This window comes from Lipotes vexillifer, unplaced genomic scaffold, assembly GCF_000442215.2.
Source record: "Lipotes vexillifer unplaced genomic scaffold, Lipotes_vexillifer_v1.1 scaffold1211, whole genome shotgun sequence".
In the NCBI taxonomy this organism is placed as follows: Eukaryota; Metazoa; Chordata; class Mammalia; order Artiodactyla; family Lipotidae; genus Lipotes; species Lipotes vexillifer.
In genome coordinates, this window is record NW_006784577.1 from 908,605 (window position 1) to 919,540 (window position 10,936).

The 10,936-nt window shown below is 39.0% G+C and overlaps 1 pseudogene; it reads left to right on the top strand.

Moving 5' to 3' along the window:
* Positions 1-360: 360 nt before the first annotated feature.
* Positions 361-10,716, top strand: LOC103071572 (60S ribosomal protein L4 pseudogene; annotated as a pseudogene).
* The last annotated feature ends 220 nt before the right edge of the window (positions 10,717-10,936 follow it).

Consider the following 10,936-nt stretch of genomic DNA (forward strand, 5'->3'; position numbering starts at 1 on the left):
GCTCACCGCAGTTAGAGAAGGCCTGCACACAGCAGCGAAGACCCAGTGCAGCCAAAAATAAGTAAAATAAATAAATTTTAAAAAATAATAATAAATAAATAAAAATAAAAACAGCACTTGCAACAAAAAATATTAAACATGCAGAGACTATACAGGGATGTTTCCACATTAAAATAGCCCTCCACGACAGTCTGAGGGTCAGGCATCAGGAGGAAGAACCCCCGGAGCATTTGGCTTTGAAGGCCAGTGGGGCCTGAGTGCAGGAGCTCCACACTCAGGGAGAAACAGAGACTCCACCCTTACAGTGTGCACACAAGACCTCACATGCACTGGGACCCAGCACAAAGCAAGACGTCCAAGATGGGGCTGGACCTGACTAGGAGTCTGGGAGGGTCTGCTGGGGAGGCAGGAGTTGGCCATAACTCACTGTGGGGGCGAGGACACTGGTGGCAGAGGCCCCAGAGAATATTGATCAGCGTGAACTCTCCTGGAGGTCCCCATTTTGGACCAAGACCAGGCCCCACCCAACAGCCTACAGGCTCCAGAGCTGGAATGCCCAGAACAGTGAGACAGGAACACAGCCCCACCTATCAGCAGACAGACTGCCTAAAGTCATACTGAGCTCACAGCTACCTCAAAAAACACCCCTTGACACAGCCCCACCCATCAGAGGGGCAAGACACAGCTCCACCCACAAGAGGGCAGGTGCCAGTCCCTCCCACTAGGAATCCTGCACAAGCCCCTGGACCAACTTCACCCACCAGGGGGCAGACACCAGAAGCAAGAAGAACTACGATCCTGCAGCCTGTGGAAAGGAGAACACAAACACAGAAAGTTAGACAAAATGAGATGACAGAGAAATATGCTGAAAATGAAGGAACAAGATAAAAACCCATAAGAACAACTAAATAAAGAGGAGATAGGCAATCTACCTGAAAAAGAATTCAGAGTAATGATGGTAAAGGTGATCCAAAATCTCAGAAAAAGAATGGAGGCGCAGATCAAAAAGATACAAGAAATGTTTAACAAGGAGCTAGAAGATTTAAAGAACAAACAGAGATGAACAATACAATAACTGAAATGAAAAACACACTAGAAGGAATCAATAGCAGAATAACTGAGGCAGAAGAATGAATAAGTGAACTGGAAGATAGAGTGGTGCAAATTACTGCCACAGAACAGAGAAAAGAAAAAATAATGAAAAGAAATGAGGACAATCTCAGAGACCTCTGAGACAATATTAAGTGCACCAACATCCATATTATAGGGGTCCCAGAAGGATAAGAGAAAAGAGAAAGGGCCTGAGAAAATATTTGAAGATATTACAGCCAAAAACGTCCCTAACATGGGAAAGGAAACATTCGCTCAAATCCAGGAAGCGCAGAGTCCCATACAGGATGAACCCAAGGAGGAACGTGCCAAGATACATATTAATCTAACTGACAAAAATTAAAGACAAAGAAAAAATATTAAAAACAACAAATAATGTACAAGGGAATCCCCATAAGGTTGTCAGTTGATTTTTCAGCAGAAACTCTGCAGGTCAGAAGGGAGTGGCATGATATATTTAAAACGATGAAAGGGAAAAACCTACAATCAAGAATACTCTACCCAGCAAGGCTCTCATTCAGATTCAATCAAGAAATTAAAAGCTTTACAGACAAGCAAAAGCTAAGAGAGTTCAGCACCACTAAGCCAGCTTTGCAACAAATGCTAAAGGAACTTCTCTAGGTGGGAAAGTGACGAGCAGCTTAAAACAACCTTGTACATATACAGACTGCTATATCAAAACCTCAAGGGAATAGCAAACCAAAAAACTACAAGAGATACACACACACACAAAAAAAAGCAACCCAAACACAACACCAAAGATAGTCAGCAAATCACAGGAGAAGATAACAAAAGAGGAAGGCAAGAAAAAAGACCTACAAAAACGAACCCAAAACAGTTAAGAAAATGTCAGTAGGAACATACATATGAATAATTACCTTAAATGTACATGCATTAAATGCTCCAACCAAAAGACATAGACTTGCTGAATGGATACAAAAACAAGACCCGTATATATGCTGCCTACAAAAGACCCACTTGAGACCTAGGGACACATACAGACTGAAAGTGAGGGGATGGAAAAAGATATTCCATGCAAATGGAAATCAAAAGAAAGCTGGAGTAGCAATACTCATACCAGAAAAAAAGACTTTAAAATAGAGACTGTTACAAGAGACAAGAAGGACAGTTCATAATGATCTAGGGATCAATCCAAGAAGATATAACAATTGTAAATATATATGCACCCCACATAGGAGCACCTCAACATATAAGCCAAATACTAACAGCTATAAAAGGGGAAAATGACGGTAACACAGTACTGGTGGGGGATTTTAACACCCCACTTACACCAATGGACAGATCATCCAGACAGAAAATCAATAAGGAAACACAGGCCTTAAATGACAGGTTAGACCAGATGGATTTAACTGATATTTACAGGGAATTCCATCTGAAAGCAGCAAGAAAGCATACACTTTCTTCACAAGTGCACATGCGATATTCTCTAGGATATATATTGGGCAACAAATCAAGCCTCAGTAAATTTAAGAAAATTGAAATTATATCAAGCATCTTTTCCAACCACAATGCTATGAGATTAGAAATAAATTACAGGAAAAAGTAAAACTGTAAAAATACAAACGTGGAGATTAAACAATACGTTACTAAACAACCAATGCATCAGTGAAGAAATCAAAGAGGAAATTTAAAAATACCTAGAGACAAATGACAAGGAATACACAACAAACCAAAATCTATGGGATTTTAACATGTGCAGTTCTTACCAGCAGAGAATATATTTGGTAGGAAGTCAAAAGAAGTGAGTGCAATTTATACTGCTACTAACTACCCATTGACCTATACAAGTCACTTAAATCACCTTTCATAACACACAGTGTAGAAAAGATACTCAAGTAAAAACACCAACTGATTCACCCCATAAATGAATATAGAAGTCCTGGATAAATATTTGCATAAATATTTAGTTTGACATGCAAATGTTTTTATATTTTCTATTAGTTGCAGTCATTTGAAATTGAGAGATTTTACATATAAATTTGGATCTCTAGAATCTCTTGCAAACTCAGAAGATCTAGTAACAAACACCTCAATCTATCATGATTATAATTTGCTGGAACTAAATATAGGCTGCTCTCTTTAGAATGGCATTCACTCTGCACTCATTCACTTAACAAATATTTGTTGACTATCTACTATGTGCCATCACTCTTCTAGGTGCTGAGCAAAAATGAAATCAGCTCACTGCTCTCATGGCACTTACATACTCATTAGGAGAGACAGAAACAAAGCTTGCCAACAAACATCCTAGTAAAACATGTTAACGTGATAAATGCTCTGATTAAAATTATATAGGACAATGGGACAGAAAGTAACTTTTCCCAAATCCTACCTTCTCAATGATGCATTCCCGAGTGATGATTTAAAACTGTAATCTAGGAGCCTTCAAATTACAGCCCATCAGTTTAATCAGGCCAACTGCTTGTTTTTGTAAAGCTTTATTGGAGCATAGCCATGCCCATTCATTGACATATTATCTGTAGCTGTCTTTGTGTTATAAGCAGAGACCCTACAGTCTGCAAAGTCTAAAATATTATCTGGCCCTTTACACACACAAAAAATTGCTGACCCCATTCCTGTTGGTACTCTCAATCCCCTATAACTTCCCCAGCTATTTTTCTCATAGCCCTATCACCTCTAAAATTCTATTTACATGTTTATTTTATGGCTTATTGTCTATTTTTTCTTTACATTCAGATGTTAACACCATGAAAGCAAAGATCTTAATTTTGTTCACATACATATCCCACGTGATTGGAATATGGTAGGTACTCAATGACTATTTGTATAATGATTGAAAGGCTAGAGAAATAAGCAGTGTACAGCATACAACCGTGAAAATCACAGTGAAGAATTTGGATTATATTCTAAATTTTGGGACAGTCACTGTAAGGTTTTAAACAGTGGAGTTACATGATGGATCCAGACTACTATGGTCTTATGACTTTTTACATTCCTTACCCTGCACTGACTCAGGCCTATTCATCTGTGTTACTTCCCTGACTTACACTCCAGATCTCAGTCCAGCAAATAGTCCATGAATGAGAAACGATTACAGTAATGGAATCTCAAAAGACTAGTGTTCAATGACTCTACCCCAGAACATCCCTCTGTGGGCAGAAGCCCCAGGGAAAGATGGGTTTCCTGGCAAGCTCTGCATGGTACTTCAATAACAACGTTAAATAGCAAGCTCAGTGATTTTGGAACAGAGAGATTTTATGTGAGTTTTCTAAGTTTTACACATTACATTTGTTATAATGTTTATAAGTTGCCTTCTGAGAATACACAAAGATGTTATTGTAACCAAAGTACAATAAAACCCAGCTTACCAATCAATATATCAGAGTGCAGTGGTGTGCCACCCATGGGTTACAGGTGCGCTGAGATATCAATGCCTCACAAAGGTGTGGGTGACCAGAGCCTTCCCCCCTCAGTCAGTCATGCCCTTATCCATTTATCCTGATATGTTATAGAGTTATTATCATTTTATATGAGTGTCAGAAAGTTAAGAAGTCTTGCAATGGACAACAATAATAATTTGTTAATGATACTTTTTTTCCAAAAGACAAAAAAAGTCATTGAGTCTGTGGCTACTGCTGAGATTATGAAGCTCATTAGGACAACTGGAAAAAGATTTCCTAAGTATATTTCTATTTTTCATAAATTTACAAACTAGGGGAAGCACAAATAAACAATAAGGAACACTGATATAAATGAGTACCCAAGGAAGCCTTGGACTAACTTCATTTGGGGGATTAAGGCGAGACTCAGGAGGAAAATGGAATTTGAGCTAAACACTGAAGAGTGAAGACTTTTTGATGAGGTAGAGGAAAGGTGACTGCTAATTGGCTCCGTATTGCTGCCCTGGAGACTTAAGATAATTTTCACATCCTTTGGAATGAGGACCAAGGTGAGAATAATTTTCACTTTCTCAGGTTGGTCCAAGAACGAATCCCAAACCTGGATTTAACAATTCCTTCATCAAGCAGTGTGAAATGGTTTCCCATTTACAACTCCTTATGTCTGGGCTTCTCAGAACCAAATCACTAAGAGTCCCCCTAGTAAAGAACTTCTATGTCTACCGTGGAGCAGCCTCATCGGTCTCACACCAGAAGTGAGGGTTGTGGAAAGTAGAACAGGCTACTAAACTATCTAAATAAGAAAACACCAGTTTAATTCATTGGAAGTTAGAGACTGGTGATCTGGGGAATATTTAGCCATAGTCTAGAAACCATATGCACACCCCCCCAAAAAAACTTCCTAGAGTATCACTTGGCCTTTGTTGATTATTTTCAAAGAAAAACAACAGATCCAAAGTTTCCAAGTGTCAAACAACAAAACTGTGTAATTCAGAGGTTCCCAGATTCCCTTGGTTTACAGGACACTTAGTGTCTCAGTAATATTTCCATGACGTTTGGTAGGCCAAAAGCAACAGTTAATCATTCTGTTTATGAAGTAGTTAGGTTCAGACAATTTAATAATTTATGTCTTAACAACTTAGTTACTTTTGAATAAACAATACCTATAAATTAAAAAAGAATATGTTTCATTTTTAAATAGCCACAGTTACACACTAAATGGATTTGTGCTCCTGGAACTTTTATTTTTTTTAATAAATTTATTTATTTATTTATTTTTGGCTGCATTGGGTCTTTGTTGCTGCACTCAGGCTCTTCTCTAGTTGTGGCGAGCGGGGGCTATTCTTTGTTGCGGTGCGCAGGCTTCTCATTGCAGTGGCTTCTCTTTGTTGCGGAGTATGGGCTCTAGGCACGTGGTCTTCAGTAGCCGTGGCATGTGGACTCAGTAGTTGTGGCTTGCAGGCTCTGAAGCACAGGCTCAGTAGTTTTGGTGCACAGGCTTAGTTGCTCCACAGCATGTGGGATCTTCCCAGACCAGGGATCAAACACATGTCCCTTGCACTGGCGGGCAGATTCTTAATCACTGCACCACCAGGGAAGTCCCCAACTCTTGGAACTTATCAGATCAAGGCATCAGATTGGATGCTGCCACCCTCCTTTCCCATTCCATGTTGATTTTTGTTCAGTATTTATTTTTTGTCAGAACAATCAATGAAAACCCAGCTTCTTAAAGATATGACATCATCGAAAGAAATGGAGTACAAACTAATGTAGAAATATTAACTGCCTTAAGCTAGTAGTTCACATCATATCTGACAGATGCTGTGTTTTGCAGTGTTTTCCTTATAAATTTAAAATCTGGAGAATGTAATCCCAAAGAGATTTTGATACACAGCCAATCAGAATTGTGTTTCTGAAGGGCCATGAATACATTAGAGTTTTAGATATGCATGTTTATTTTCCATGGGCTTGTTTTTCATTTCAGGGATATAAACCACTTGAGCCTCATTTTTCTGTTGTTGTTTTGGATACTAAAAATACAGCTTCAATTTATTTCTCAAATCTCCCAAATATCTTTCTACGAAACATTTTTTTTTTTTTTTTTTTTTTTTTTGGGTTACGCGGGCCTCTCACCACTGTGGCCTCTCCCGTTGCGGAGCACAGGCTCCAGACATGCAGGCTCAGTGGCCATGGCCCACGGGCCCAGCCGCTCCGCGGCACACGGGATCCTCCCGAACCGGGGCATGAACCCAAGTCCCCTGCATCGGCAGAAGGACTCTCAACCACTGCACCACCAGGGAAGCCCTACCAAACACTATTGATTTGCTGCATATTTAAAAGCACAAGGGGAGCAGACTTTTTGTGTGTGATCACTCACCCCTAGTAAATATGTTCAGTACAGACATTATTTTTATAGAAGGTGTCTTTAAAATGGAGTAATATGCACTTTCCCCCAAGTTTTCTATTATCAGATCCTTTACCCAAACATCTCTGATTAATACCTAGCTAACATCATCGTACTTACATATAACAAAAAAAGTTACCACGAAACATGCAATTGGAACACAGGTAGGAGATAGCAAAAAGTGGCAGAGATATTGAATGAAATGAGGTAAAAATGTATAGAAATCTTCAGTCACTAAATATTGCATCATAAATTGAAAAGATCCAAAGCCACTGCCACAAGAAACAACTTATGAAAGTTTGTTCATAACTAAAATTGTCTGAGAATACATATAGAGATGTGTATACATAGATACACATGTATGTATATACATATATACACACACACACACACACATATATATAGGTGTGTACACATTTCCTCGGGGAACCCAAATTTAAGACCAACAAGAGGAGATCCGAGACCATTCAAGAGTTAATATATTAATACATTGTAGAATCACTACATTAGCCAAGAAAGAATTATCCTCATTTTACAGATGAGGTAAGTACTTTGAAACATGATTCCATCAATAAGTTGTAACGAATCCACTAGAATAGGGCTGCAAGTACTTAGGGTATTAATCTTTTAACCAAGACAGACTATGATCTGCAATCTCCTAGCCTAACCAATGTTAAGAATGGCTGGGTATCACGTTGCAAACTAAGATCTTCGTACAGATTTGTCTGTGATGTCAAGCAAGAACGTGTGGCTGTGCTCTACATAGGGTCACTGAAGAATCCTGGTTTATTGTTCCCATTCTTTTATCTTTAACAGAAAAAGAAGCTAGTACTCTCTTAAGGGCTCTGTATTGCATCTCCCTTGGACACAATAACAGGACAAGCCAACGAGGCTAATCACCTCCAGGGGAGTGGAGAAGATACTCAGGTAATTTAAAGAGCTGTCAGTAGTGGGGGAGAGACAGAGAGTGGAAAACTAGTGAAGAGTTTCAAGTCCTCCTCTTTATGTACTTGATACAAAAGATGAGAAACATTCACAGTCCTCATGGAGGCTGCAGGGCATTGCTCAGCACCGGCAGGCTCCATTCACAAGTAGTTGCACAGTGGGGCTGCCATTTTCTATATGAACAATTCCAACTGCAGTTGTGCAATGCTGCAGCTCTGGTGGTCTTCATAATGTGGAATAGTTGCCTCTAATTTTAGTATTTCTAAAAGAAACTTATCATATTTTATATTTTAACTGAAGAATAAGATACAATGTTTCACACAAACTAGAGCGCCAAATAAACAGAGACTTGAAGTAAAAAAGAAATCCTATAAATTTATTTTTAATCTGAAAAACTGTGTTTTGTTGATTTTATTCTTTAAACAGATCTTAAATTTGTCAGCTTTCCATCTGCATTGTATCTTTGAAATATTATAACACTACACCAGCATCTTGCCTCATTCTAAGATTCAGAATAGATGAAAAATAATTTTTAAGTACTAAATAGTAATCCCAATTCCTTAGCTTCCTAGATTTCCTTTAAAAGACCAATTTCCCATCAATTTGCAGAAACATATAAATGTACACATGACTTAATAGTTGGTATGCTTTCTTCACTACCATTGATCAATCTGACTCTAGGCATTATATACCATCTATTCACTTAGTCCATCTCCCAAACAAAATGAATACATTTATAATTAAAGTTTAAAATTTTAATAATTATACCAAGGTAGAAATTGAAAAATAGCATGTAACCATTAACCACTCTTAAGGAAAATATTTCCATAATTCTGTAAGGACAAACCTTTCAGTTTTGTCTCTTTTCAAACAAGTTTAAGGTTTTGATTGCAAATAATTTGTAGAAACCCTGGTAGGGATATGCTGAGTGTGGATACATGGTGCTGGATTTATTTGAATTCAATTCAAATACAGAATTGATCTTCCTTCCTGGCAGTTTTCTGAAATGTACATTACGGCTTTGTTTAGTTAAACCAGTTATGACACTTGAGCCTCTGAAATGCTAATATACCTGTACCCAGCCTTTGAGTGTGTTGATTTTGCTTCTTTGGTGGAATAACTTTCAATCCCTTTCATGCAGAAAACCAAGATGAGCAGATATTTGTATAATGCATATGTTAATTAAAACATTGTTCCCTGGGGGCTGGGGAGCAAAAACGTGTTACTGTGAGCATTTTAAGGCAGACATTCACTCATATCAAATTCGAGAGCAATAGGGCAGGATGGTATATTGCTAGATGCTCAAAAGTGACGTGTTATAATAATACAGTTTAAAAAATAAGAGAAAGTCATGCTTTAAAAGATCAACTTGGATGCCTTAATGTAACAGAAATGTGGTTTCTGTCAAATATTGTGTCACCAAGTGCTATAATTGCTTAACCTGACAAATTTTCTTCACAGCTATGCTCAGCTCGTGGTTGATGGATTTATATTACCATAAAGAATTAGCTTTTTCATATGAGCTGAAAATCATCATCACACTGTCACCATTCTGCCCACTAGAAAACCATGGGCTTGCAGATTAAGAGACAAAAGCCAGTGTGTCCCAGTTGCTGCTATACTTTCATGCCAGCTCAATACACATAGCAAGCAATGCCTGTCCATAAAGACAATACATCAGAAATCCTCCAGGCTTCAGGCAGCCATCCCAGAACACGTGCACATCCAGCTTGCTTTTCATCTGGTCATTGGTCCAGTTCCCAAATTTTGAGGAACCTTTGTTTGTTTTTGTTCTAGTGTTGGTACCTGTCCCCCAGATAGTCATCAAGAATTCTGGGTTGGAATTGCCGCAAATTCACTCTTCTTTAGACTAGCATGACCTTGCTGGTACCTCCACAATCCGCACCCAGTAAGTCCATTCCTTGCTTTGAAGAGTGAGAGGTCCAAAAAGCGTGTGTGTCTCAGAAAGAAAGCACAAGGGATGCCACAAAGTTTCAAAGTGACCTACAGTTTTATTTACAAGGTAGTGAGTATTTAGCCCATAATTATGGCTAGGGTGCTTTTGGAAATATGGATTGTGGGCCGCATGTTGTCATCAACCAAAAACACAACTGGCACCCACAGAATGAACACAACACAGAAGTGATGTGCCATTTGCTGTGCCCTGTCTCAGCCTTGCCCGTGCTGGTCCTGTCTAAAGCTCATCATACTGAGGAAGTTTCTGAACTTCCTTTGGTGGCTGAAGATAAAGCTGAAGGCTACCAGAAGACCAAGGAGGCTGTCTTGCTTCTTAAGAAGCTTAGGGCCTGGAATGATATCAAAAAGGTCTATGCCTCTCAGCAAATGAGAGCTGGCAAAGCAAAATGAGAAGCTATAATTGTATCCAGCACAGGGGGCCCTGCATTATCAAGGACTTCAGAAACATTCCTACAATCACTCTGCTTAAAATAAGCAAAGTGAACATGTTGAAACTTGTTCCTGGTGGGCATGTGGGACGTTTCTGCATTTGGACTGAAAGTGCTTTCCACAAAAGGATGTGATGTGCATGGCACTTGATGTGAAGCTGCCTCCCTCAAGAATGACTGCAACCTTCCCATGCATAAAATGCTCAATACAGACCTTAGCAGAATCTTGAAAAGCCCAGAGATCCAAAGATCCTTCCAAGAACCACGCAAGAAGATTCATCACAGACTTCTACAGAAGAATCCACTTAAAAACCTGAGAATCACATTGAAGCTAAACCCATACGCAAAAACCATGCACTGGAACATCATTCCTCACCAGGCCAAGAATCACAAAGTCCAGGTAGACAACTCAGTACTAGAAGCCAAATCAGATGAGAAGGGGTTTCCAGGCAAGAAGCCAGTGGTAGTGTAGAAAGAAGACTGTTGGTGTTTGAAAGCTTTGGAGGGAAAGAAAAAAAGGCTGTTGCTACCAAGAAACCACCAGCTGAAAAGCCAGCAGAAAAGAAATCCACAGAAGAAGGCTGCTGCATAAACTTAAATTTATTTATTCCATAAAGGTCAAATCATTTTGGACAGCTCATTTTGAATAAAGATCTGATCAAAGAGGCAGTGAGAAACAAACCAGAAAAGAT